The 12250-nt window shown below is 39.8% G+C and overlaps 1 long non-coding RNA gene across 2 annotated transcripts; it reads right to left on the bottom strand.

Moving 5' to 3' along the window:
* Positions 1 to 2372: 2372 nt before the first annotated feature.
* LOC121973739 lies at positions 2373 to 3997 on the bottom strand. 2 transcript variants are annotated; one of them, XR_006109732.1, is made up of 5 exons: positions 3502 to 3997; positions 3319 to 3427; positions 3161 to 3231; positions 2844 to 2965; positions 2373 to 2545 (listed from the first exon to the last, which is right to left on the bottom strand). It is a non-coding gene; the product is annotated as an uncharacterized LOC121973739 (long non-coding RNA). The 2 variants fall into 2 exon arrangements; XR_006109733.1 differs by lacking the exon at positions 2373 to 2545 and having other exon boundaries at positions 2552 to 2965.
* Positions 3998 to 12250: the final 8253 nt, after the last annotated feature.

Here is a 12250-nt window from a genome sequence, read left to right as displayed (position 1 = left end):
TCCTTTGGCGATAAGTCATTTAACTTGTTGAAATTTAGGGCTTCAAACTTTCAACTTCTTCTTTTTCTTCCTCTAGCTCGTTGCTTTTTTTCAATAACTAGTCCAAAGAAGAGCGACCTCTCTCTAATACCACTTGTTAGGACACATGGAGAGTTAGAGGGAGGGGGTGAATAGCTCCATTCGCTTCTTCGATGATGATTGCAGCAGATACTCGAAGCGAAGATCTTTACAATGCTAATACCCTTGATTTCACTTGATATCCAGTTCCTTAAGGTGACTAATCTAAGAGTTCACTCCTCACTCACATATACACTATGAAAACCTCATTCTGGGAGGTAGAGGAGTCTCATGCAATCTTAAGTGTGAGAAATACATATAAAATTTACAAACTAGGTTATATTAGAGATGGATCCTCAAACTCTTGATATTTTAGGAAAGCCTTTCTTACCCACCGCCAAAGCCATAATCGATATTAATCCTCTTTGGAGATTGGCAAAGGTAAAATTGCATTTAAAATATCTAAGGCTACTAATCAATCTTTTGTTGAGAATGTTTGTTGAAGGATAAATTTTTCATAGTAGGTGATGAAATAAGAATCACATGGATGACTCCTGATGACCCTTTGAAGTTGAATGTATTCGATAAAGGACTAAGAGATGGAGCTAGCAAGTACCTTGTTCTTCCAGAAGTAAGGTTTAGGACATATGGCAAGCCTGTGAGATTGAGTATATTTGATGAAGAGCCAAAAGCCACTGGTAGGAGAGTTAGAAAGTATCTTGTTCCAGCACAAGCAAGATTTATGTCACGCCCCCAAAGGAGTCCCTGCTAGACAAAAATCCGGCAACATCTCCCCTGTACCGGTGACAATATGAAGCATCACTACAAACAAAATACATCAGCCACATGCGGCTGGAATATTTATATACACAACCACGCAGTTATATATAAAAGCTCATGCAAAATCCAACACAAATAAAAAACGAAAAGCGCACACCACAAATAAATCATAAATGCGTGGCAACACAAATCTGACACCAAAACCATAAGATACCACATGGTTATACACAAATCTGATGCGAAAATAAAAAGAATATCTGAAAACCAACATGGTCTTGAATGTGACGTAGGACGTGAGACGGGATACTCAAGCGACACCGACCATCTACTACGAAATCATAAATGTATCGTGCGGTGGTGAGTATAGGTAACTCACAGGTAATAGAATAGTGCGTGGTCCATAAATAAACATGGAGATCAAAGTATACAGTCTCTAGGGAATAAGAACGTGATCATACTATCATAATCAATGCACCTAAGCATATCGTATAATAACTGACATATCAACTATCAAACCATAACTAACATAATGCGGATCATACCCAATCGGAATCAACACACAGTACGATGGTCGGTATACTCACGGATCTGCAGATATACCCGACACATGCGATATAAATCCAACTGCGTATCATGTAAAATAAATAGCGTATATGCGGCGTTTGACAATCAACAACCATATCTCAATCAAGTGCAGCGTGACAATCACGTACTGCAACTAGTATCTACTAGGCATGTCTGAAATCTAACCCCGGATGCGTGCGTCATATGCAAATCGTCGTGCTCCATGGTGCCCCTCTCCAACACCACGACCCTGTGGGGAGAGGCTTGGTGCAATACTACCCTCAGGCCATTATATAGTGGTCGAGGACATCCATTAATAATATCTAGCTAAATAGATCGTGGGTCCTGACGCTTCACAACGCCGGATCTCACTAAACCTCGTGGCACGACAGACGAGCTAATGACTACTACTCACCCACGTGAGTGGCAGGGTGTCTGTTAAACCAAACCAATGACGACTCTCTCACCACAAGGGAGACAATGGTCATCGATGAATGAAGATATATATATATATAAAATCATCATCCACGCATAACTCACCTCATAAATACCTCATTACGAGTATAATCGTCAAGATACCTCCACGTATCCCACCAAACATACGTATATACACACATGTATAATCAACCAAAAATCTCGATAATCCCACCGATACACGTATAAAAGATAAGTACAATCAACACGTATCCTCCAATAATACATGTATACGTGTATATACTCTAAACATACAATCAACACATTCCTCCAAAAGTACATTATATACGCTGCGTATAAATCTGCGGTCATTAGATGACTCTATAACACATACCCATCTACGTATCCACATCATATACCCATCGGTAGGAATACCAACAACCCGACAATCCCTACAAGCCATACTCTACACGTGTAATCACAACAGAGTAGATATCAAGAGTGTATATGAATTAAAATAGATCATCACAAGGGTCAAGCATAAGTATCATGCAGGAAAAACAACAACCGATCATGATATAAGATAAAGCAGCCTAATTCATCCAATAAGATCCATGCACTAAGTACAAGAAAATCTACATAGAGGCCAAGGAAGAAATACCCGCCTTTATCTATCGACCGCGTCAAACAATCCAATCCCACGTCAAGACGCTCGCCTCGAAATAAAGTCCTGTGATCACCTAATATATTTAGCTAATTACATAGGTAGCAAATAACTAAATAAACTCCCCAATCTAATTAGGAAAAACCCCAATCGAAATAATTAACCTAATCCCTTAATCCAATTAGGTTCACTCCAACCAGATCTAATATCTGATTAATCTTCCAATTAATCCTCAATCCAACTTCTCCTAAATCCAAACATAATCCAAACTCTTCATAAATCCTTCTAAATCCCCCAATCAATCCAAGATTCAACCAAATCAATATATCACATAAATGCAACCAAAACTCCATAGTTAGCTCACCTTGATCCAAAACAAAATCCACACCCTTTGATGAAGAAATCCAAAGTTTGCTGTGGAGAAAAATGGAGCTTCTCCACCCATTTACAGCTGGTCCAACACAAATAGATGCCCAAAATCAACACCTAGCATAAATCCAATACACAATCCTCAATCAATATATTCCCAATTAAGATTAAACCCAATAATTCATCCATCTCTTAATTACCAATCCACTATATAGTCACTGCCATCCAAACAAAACACCCTAAATCAGTAGAAACCTAATCTAGCAATATACCAACGAAACCAACAGAATTACCCTACTGGACATCACTTACCTTAAGGTTTGGTAGCAAAATCCAAATCTCACAGCCCAACAAGACCTCTGCCGGAAGCTATCCAAGAAGCCCTATACCAATTCCTTCCAAAGTCAATCCATAACCTAGCTGTAGAGCAATTAGTTTGCTAAAACCCCAAAATACAGAGTCTTACTCACCTCAAACAGGTCTCCTCCTCTACACCGGAACCTTAACAGTTGCAAGAATTGAAGAAGATGAAGATCTGCTCACGGGAGGTCCATCACTAGGTTGATCCGAAGCTTTCCCCTAATCCAGGTCAAGATCAGAAACCACTCCCTCAATAATGCTTGAATCCACAACATTCCTCGACACCGCCTTACCTCAACCGATCGCCTCTAGTTGGTATCACGCGATCAATCTCATCTGGTGGAGATCCGGAATGCACTCCAGAGAACCGATTGAGGAAGGGAATCAGACAGGACTCGATCAGCCGGGAATGATGAGAATCGACCCCTCACCGCCGTGCCCTAGACACCGAACAACAGCCGATCGCAAGCAAGAAACCACCGAGAAGACGACCTCTCAGGTGAAGATGGCCGGTACTGTCGAGATCCGGCGACATACCACCGGGGATGCGGAGAGAATGGGATCGCCGGGGAAAAACTCGCCCTCTGTCGACGTCGGGTCGCCTGCGTGAGAGAAGTCGAGAGAGAGGAAAATGAGAGGAGAGGAAGAAGAATTGGTGGCTTGCTTCCTCAAAGCTCTGGGGGTTTCTTTGTGCCGGCGATGCCGAGAGGAGAATAGGAAGATCGCCGGTAGCTGGTGAGGCTCGGGACGAAATGAATCGGGGAAGAAGTTGGGGGAAGAATCGGTAAGAAAGCAAATTAGGTTTAATTAAAACCTAAGTTAATTCCTCAATCAAATTCCACTTTAATTGGGTATTCCAACTAGGCCTCCACTGTACCTAGAATCTATCCCCTCAAAATGGGTCATACGAGTCCGTTTAAATCTCGAAAAATTTTTAAAAATTCCAAAAAAATCTAATAAAATTTTTCATCCAATAAAATTTATTATTTAATTTTACGATATCTTACCATTTAAGTGATTTTTCCTTAAGGATCCTATTGAGAGAAGAGGAAAGTGCAACCACCTCAAACCATATGCTCCCAATTGAGACTTACTGGGATTAATCTTATTACCTAAAATAAGCATTTTTTTTTGGAGGCAACCTAAGTTTCTTTCTTGTTTTTCATTTGAGTTTTTTCTTTATTTCTTTATTATAACTCTTTTATTTATTTGATTTTAGGGCTAGAAGACTCCATAGCTAACTCATGGAAATTTCCATGGGGGTGGAGAGCTTCCAAAATAAAGCACGACCAAGCCATGGGGGCCACCATGCCCATGGCGACCATTGTGCACACCGAGACTAGAAGCCCGTGAGCTCCATGGCTTGGTCGTGTTGAGTGACACAGTTGTGTCGTGCCCATGGAGGAGGGTTATAAACCCTCTCTATCCCTCTTTCTCTCATGTTTTCCCTCACGGTGACGAAACCCAAGTTTATTTTGCATTTTTTTGTTTTATTTTGTAATTTGATCGTGGCACTTTGTTTTGATTTCTAGGTATGTTCAAGACACTCAGAGTACAAGGACAAATATTTCTATAGGAATGAGAACCAAACACACGTGAAGCCTCTTTGCACATTGAAGAGCCAACATAGATCTCCAAATAATTTCTATCCACTTCCATAAAGTTTGTGTTATACCGCTAACTCTTTCCATACATTGAGGATAATGCATATTTTAAGTCTGGGCTAGTTTAGTTAGTCTTTCTTTGATTTTAATTGAGTTATCGCATGCATCGTATCTCTTTATTTATTCTTTGCATTATCATATTTACCATATTCATCATGCATTTATTTGTTTGTATCTCATTGTGTAACCAAAGCATGTTAAAACTTAATGTCTTTGTAAAAAGCATGCTCATATCTTTAGTTATTCATATTTGTCTATCTGTACTAATAGGATATGAGTCTTGTTGAGTCGAACAAATTTCACTGTAGGCTTACCTGTATAGTATCTGTTTTCACATACACGTAAAACTTGGTTTTGAAAGTTGAAGTATCCCAAAAAAAAAAAGTTATAATTTATTTCGTTGGACTTGTATCTTAGTATCCTTAGGAAACCCTCAAACATATTTTAGTTATGGGAGAAACACTTCGACATCGAGTGTTCCTTTGAGACTTTGTATGGATAGTGCAAAGCACTATCAAGGGGACGAGCTTTGCATATGGTAAGTAAATGTCTCTTGCATGCGAAGCTTTGAGAATACAGTGGAATGATGAAATATCTTGGGTTGATAATTGATACTTTAAAATTGAGTCACTTTGCATAGCACACAAAGAACTTCTAGGTTAGGCCATAGTGAAATAATTTGTATGTCATTGCTCATTAGTAATAATACTCAATAGGATTAGATGAACTTGCTAGGGATGATGATGTCTCATTCACACATGGTTTTAACTGTATATTTTTACTTGAGGATAAACAAAAAATTTAAATTTGGAGGTATTTGATATGTGTGATTCATACCTATATTTTCGGTCATACTTTGCATGCATTTAGTGCATTACATGAGCATAATTGGTGTTACCTTCTAGAATTTGCATTCGTTTCACTAGTTTTTATTTGGATGACTTCAGTTTTGTGTATTATATGGACACGAAAGTGGAAATTTTAGTGGTCCGGGCGCCCGGACCAACTGGCTCGGGCGCCTGGACCAGTCAGCTGGTACAACGCCTTCTTCGGTTGCTTAGGTAATCTCAGCCATCTGAAATTGGGCTCACTCAGCCTGAACCTATTTTTCGATATTCTTTTCGAGCAATCTTCCGCTCTGGCTTCTTGTTCCTTGAAAACACCAGATACTCCATTCTCATCCGCTAGCGTACTCTTCCACAGCACCTCATCCCTTAGACGCACCGAGCTTATCGACTCTTTTCCGTGCTATTCTTCTAGCCAGATGCGTCTCTCACTCGACATCTTGTGCTCCTAAGTTCTTGTACACTTAGACATAAGAATCAAAACACAACAGGACCTAACTTGACTTGGTTGATCACATCAAAATTACCACAGAGTACTTACAATCTCTCCCTTTTTGATATAAGCAATTCAAGTTAAGTTAAGATAAAATAAAATAAAAATTAAGAAAATAATAGGTACATAATTTGCAATTAATAACATGTAATACAAAATCAAAATGTACTCTCTCCTAGAATTAATCTCTAATTCTCCCCCTTTAATCACATTAAAAATAAGGGAAATAACTTTGGATTAAATCTGAAATAATTTCGAAGGGGAAAAAATGACTAACATTTAGAAAAATTATGAAATTTAAATTTTAAAAATATGAACTTTTACAATTTATAAAGTAGTTTTGGAAAAATAATTTTAAAATAATATTTAATTGTTGAAATCAATTATATATATTGGAAATGTTAAACATGCTCTCGATATAATAGTCATTATGAGAGATTAGAGATGTTTATACTGATGTAAAGGATAAAATATTTAATCTAGGGTAAAGGTAAGTTATTGATGTCTCTGATTCATTTTATAGAGCAACTATGTAAGATGTAATAATCTTCTTAGCAAGAATTGCTCAGCGTGCTTGTTGTCGTACGAATTATTTTCTCTAATGTATGAAATGGATGTTTTTATTTGGTCTTTGTGATTAATTAGTGTTTTGTTCTGGTCTTTGTAATATGATCATCTTGTAGTCAATGTGACTTACATGGTTTTTGTGATCATATAACCTTTATGTATTAACTTGGATGAGTAAGAGATGTTGAACGTTGCAGACGTTACAGACTTTGCAATGTTAGGAAGTGAAGGAGGTGATCGGCTCACCTCGCTTCAATTAATCTCAATGAATTGCATGTCATTAGAGCATCAGTTACAAACCGATGAATGCTTCCTATATATATATATATATATATATATATATATATATATATATATATATATATATATATATATATATATATCCAAGAACAATCAAGGTGAGCGAGCAAAAGTGACGTTGAAGCATGGTGTAAGGAAGAACATCGGTAGAGGGGTGGGATATGGTTTATGACACATCTGAAAAGGTTCCAAGGTGGTGATCTTCTTGGCAACAGTGAGCTTCACAACTGCAGGCATCTTCTCCAGCGTCTTCTCCGAGTCTCTTCTCCAAGGAGCACTGTAAGTTGATTTTGTTTCGTACGAAATTGTTTATTACAAGCAATAAAATTAAATTTTGATGTTTAACATTTAGAATAAATCAGAAATTGAATAGTTTATGCCCGATTAGACAAAAAATCATTTTAAGGAAACTTGTATTGTTACTCTTAGTTTGCTTAGGAAGTGAAAAAAGAATAAACTAATTGATATGATAACCTAGAGTTTTCTTATGGTTTCTTTAAATTACTTCTCTTATCAATTTTCAGGATTTATTAAAGCCTAATCTGGCAAAAAGAGCACTTCCCTACTTAGAAAATAAGCGAGTTAAAGAAGGTTGTTTCTCTTACCCAAGTGTACCTTTTTTTTTTTTCCTTTGGCATTGCAGTATTATCCAAATAATAAAGAGAATTTATAAACTTAATTAAGCGAAATCAACAAGTGAAGATGCAATATGGTACTTGATACATGAAATCGCATTACAACTGAACTTCATATGGCTATGCATTACCAATTGCGATCATACTAACGTCTGCAATATATTTTTGTGCATTTAGCAATTTGCACTCATTTTTGTTAATTTAGGACTTGAGGCAATGGCTTCTAGCGATTTGGAAGATTTCGGGAGGCTTGTATCGGCTTATGGTCGCAGTTCTATTGAGAATTATGAGTGTGGTAACTAAATAAAATTGATACTGAGTTGTATTATTTTCATTTTATTTTATGTTTTTGCTGAACAATATTTCTTGCCTGTTATGCTTGCTTTCTCAGAATGCAACTATTAAGAATATTTGATGTAGACCAAGATATCATCGTTACAGAGTAGTGTCCGTAAACAGCCAATGTCGTCGCACTGTAGTTTTAATGGTGATTGCATTAATGGGCAGTGCCATTGCTTTCTTGGTTTTCATGGCGAGAATTGCAGCTAAAGTGAGTTAACATGATTTAGTACCTTAATAATTTTTAATCTATTTGTGGTGCCTTTAATGACATTTACCTTCATCAGCAACATAATCATTGCCAAATACTCAAGGAATGTTTGTTCTTTCACATGATCATGTCCAGGACTTTGTAAAGGACATGGTACCTGCCGTCCAAATGGGATCTGTGAAGCTAAGCATATCGCAGCAGCTTGAAGCTACCGTGGTAATGCCAAACTACAACCGCTTGATGCTCAGTATTCAACATTTTGCATAGACTTGAGAGAAATTAATACTTTTATGTAAATGGATGTTAATAAGTTTAATGATGTATATAATCATGGAGCTAGGATGATATAATATATATATTGTGAATTGAATTGCATAATAATGATGAAAAATTACCTATAAAACGACTGTCGTTGCCATTAACAATGGTATGCTAAGCCATCATTAAACAATTAAACGATATTAAATTACTAATGATACTATATATAATCGTCGTTGTTATTAACAGTGGTACATATGATTGTCATTATGCCATTAACAATAGTATATAAACTCGTCATTACTATCGGTAATGATGATAGTGAATACCGTCGTTAAGTGCTATTACCAATGATATTTTTATCCCCGTCGTTAATATTTTTCCGACTGGTACTTTTAGTTACTACCTCTTATGATCTTTTATTATCGTTGTTAATGAATTTTTATGACGGGAATCACCCCTTTAATGATTGAAAAGTCTGTTGTTAAAGGGTCCTTTTTTATAGTGAAGTCATCGATACCCACTGATATCAGATAAAAAGCGGGTTGACGAAAGTGATGATTTAGGGTGACAAGATAGCATAATACGATGTTTTCCGCTCTTAAGAAGCACATTCCACATAGACTTTCATGTCAGAAGCTCGAAACCACTGACACAACAAAGATCTAATGATCAGTTAGGACTATTTCCTCTATTGACTAGATTTGGGAGGAGACTTATGATATGAAGAGATCAAACTAGCACCATGTGGCATGTACGAGACTTGGTCAATGTAAATCTTGGTCAAGCCAGGTCAAGATAAAACTTGATTCAAATGTTTAACTCGAGGCAAATTTGGATTAGGTTGGATTGATCCTTCTGATCCCATCCCCAGGAGTTCATTTCAATTAAAGGATGGAAGAAGTGTCAGTTACCGAAAAGGCAACAGTGGAAGATGGGTGCGGCCATTGATAATGACAACAATTAAAGAAAAAGGTGTGTAGGTTGCAAAGGCATGATGGTGTTGATCCTGTCCAAATGACGAAAATTAAAAAATTGAGGATGAAATCATTATTGACATAATGAAGATCTCAATCATGTAAAATAAAATTAAATCAGGAAAGGTGTCTTTAGTGTTAGCACTCCGACACTTAAGTTAGAACCATGAAGAAAATGAGTGGCGAGAAATAGATAAATCTTGTCTTTCCTCATACATGACATACCCTTTTATACCTTTCTTTGTGATCATTTATTTGCCCTTATTTAATAATATTAATTGTCAGATGAAGACTTCTTTATCTTGATTTCCGTGCATTAATGATAAATGCAGTGTTTCTTCTTGGTCTTGACTTCTTCATATTTAATGATGATAAACGGAGTGTTCTCTTTTATTTTCTCGTCTCCTCCTTTGTAATGTCATTCTTGTGTTGGACGGGCGGTCCAAGTGGCTCGTCTTCCTGCTGACTGAAACAACCGGCTGCGGGTTTGTCCATTCGTCTGATCGACCCATGATGTCCATTCGTCTGACCGCCCATGATGTCGATTCGTCTGATAGGCCGGGTGATCCACTCGGCCACTCCTTTGTCGACCGGGATAACCAGACAGCCCCCTTTGGCCGAGGCTCTTTCCGTAAGCTCCGGCGTTGACCACCTTGACTTTGACTGACATTGTGTCAATTGACCTGTGAGAGGTGGGCTCTCCCTTATCGCCGCATAACAAGCCTCCCCCTCAAGTCTAGTCGAAGGAGGTCACATGTCCGACTGACTGGACAACTGGTTTCCTTGGCAATGTCTATGTTTGATCGGAGTGTTCGGTCGATCGGTGCATCAATCAACGCCGCTTGGTCGTTGTCTAACCATGGCCAATGGACAATCGGTCCGGTCACCCGTATGCAGAGTTGGACGAGGAACGACAATACTTTGAGAATTCTCTATATGCGCTTCTTCAAGCGATTGCGGTTGTTGCTGACGTTATCCATATTTCTCGAAGCCTGTGCAAATCCTTGACAATTATGGCCAAGCATGCGGCCATCCCTTTTAATTAAGTTCATTAAATGCTACCCGGTAACCGCATGCCACATGTCCTTCTTTCTGCCGCCACACGCTTGACAAAATAGGCGGATATCCTCTACTGATGTGACAAATGCCTTTTCAAATTCCACGGTCAGATCTTCTTCTAGGTTTTCAAAACCTTGGATCGGACGGTTGAGAGCGACCAACCGTGAGGTTTGTAAGCCTCGCGTGTGTTGCCATCGTCTCCACTTCGTGCCTTCATCTTCGAGCTTTGCCGCTGTGGCATTCTGCTTCTTTGCCGGTGATCTCCCTATTGTTAGGATCCTTCGTACGGAGGCTAGAGAGGGGGGGTGTGAATAGCCGACCCCAAATCGTCGCGTTTCTACAAACTAGGGTTAGCGCAGCGGAAAATGACACGTAGAAACGAAGGAAAAGAAGACAAACCTCAAACAAACCGATGTAACGAGGTTCGGAGATTATGGCTCCTACTCCTCGGCGTGTCCGTAAGGTGGACGAGTCCAGTCAATCCGTCGGTGGATGAGTCCCCGGAAAACCGGCTAATATGAACTCCTTCTGGGTGGAGAAACCTCGCCACAAAACTTGCAACAACAAGAAGGAGTACAAGAAATACAAGTAGAAAGACAAGAACAATGTACAAACACTAACTCGCCTTCTCGTCGACTGCCTGTGAAGCAACAACTTCTGGACAACGGATGACGTGACCGGAAGCTCACACGGCTTCTCGGGAGAGCTCAACAAAGCTCGGATCGCAAGCGGCGAAGCTAGAAGAAGGAGAAGAAGCGAAGAGTCCGGGCTCGCGGCAGGCCCTCCTTTATAACCCGCGAAGAAAGCGAAGAAACACGAAGAAATCTGGCGTTGCGTCAGCGGCTGGTACTGAATCGATGCGTGGACGATCAGTCCATGTGGATCGGTCCACGACCGATCCTATTCCTAACCTTCGCTTCTGCCCGATCGGTCCATGGACCGATCGAGAACTCCGATCGGTCCACGCATCGATCAGGAACTTCGATGCGGGGGACCGATCAGCTTTGATCGGTCCCCGCACCGATCAGCCCCTCTGCGCCCGCTCTGTTCGGCTCGATCGACTCACGATCGGTCACCGATCGATCAGTTATCACACGATATGCTATCGATGTTCGATCGGTCACCGACCGATCGAATATTCATGATATCACCGGATCGATCACGGATCGATCCGCTCTGGTTTTCCCCAAACCAAGTCCAAACCAACATCCGGTCAATCTTGACCTGTTGGTACATTGCGCCTAGCATCCGGTCACTCCCTTGACCTGCTAGGACTCCCCGCTAAGTGTCCGGTCAATCCCTTTGACCCACTTAGACTTTTCTCTCCGTAACAAGTATCCGGTCACTCCTATGACCTATTTGGACTTCCCATCACCAGATGTCCGATCACCCTTGATCCATCTGGATTTTCCCTTGCCCGGCTTCACTCACCAGGACTTTCACCTAGCTTCACTCACTAGGGTTTTCACCTGGCTTCACTCACCAGGATTTCCAATCTGCCTGGCTTCACTCACTAGGACTTCCCAACTGCCTGACTTCACTCACCAGGACTTTCACTTTCATCTAGCTTCACTCACTAGGATTTTCACCTGGCTTCACTCACCAGGATTTCCCGACTGCCTGGCTTCACTCACCAGGACTTTCCAACTCACCTAGCTTCACTCACTAGGACTTTCCCTTGCCTGGCCTCACTC

The sequence above is a fragment of the Zingiber officinale genome, chromosome 4A (assembly GCF_018446385.1).
Source record: "Zingiber officinale cultivar Zhangliang chromosome 4A, Zo_v1.1, whole genome shotgun sequence".
NCBI lineage: Eukaryota > Viridiplantae > Streptophyta > Magnoliopsida > Zingiberales > Zingiberaceae > Zingiber > Zingiber officinale.
The sequence above is the reverse complement of the archived record's forward strand: the minus strand, read 5'-3'. Positions and strand labels throughout refer to the sequence as shown.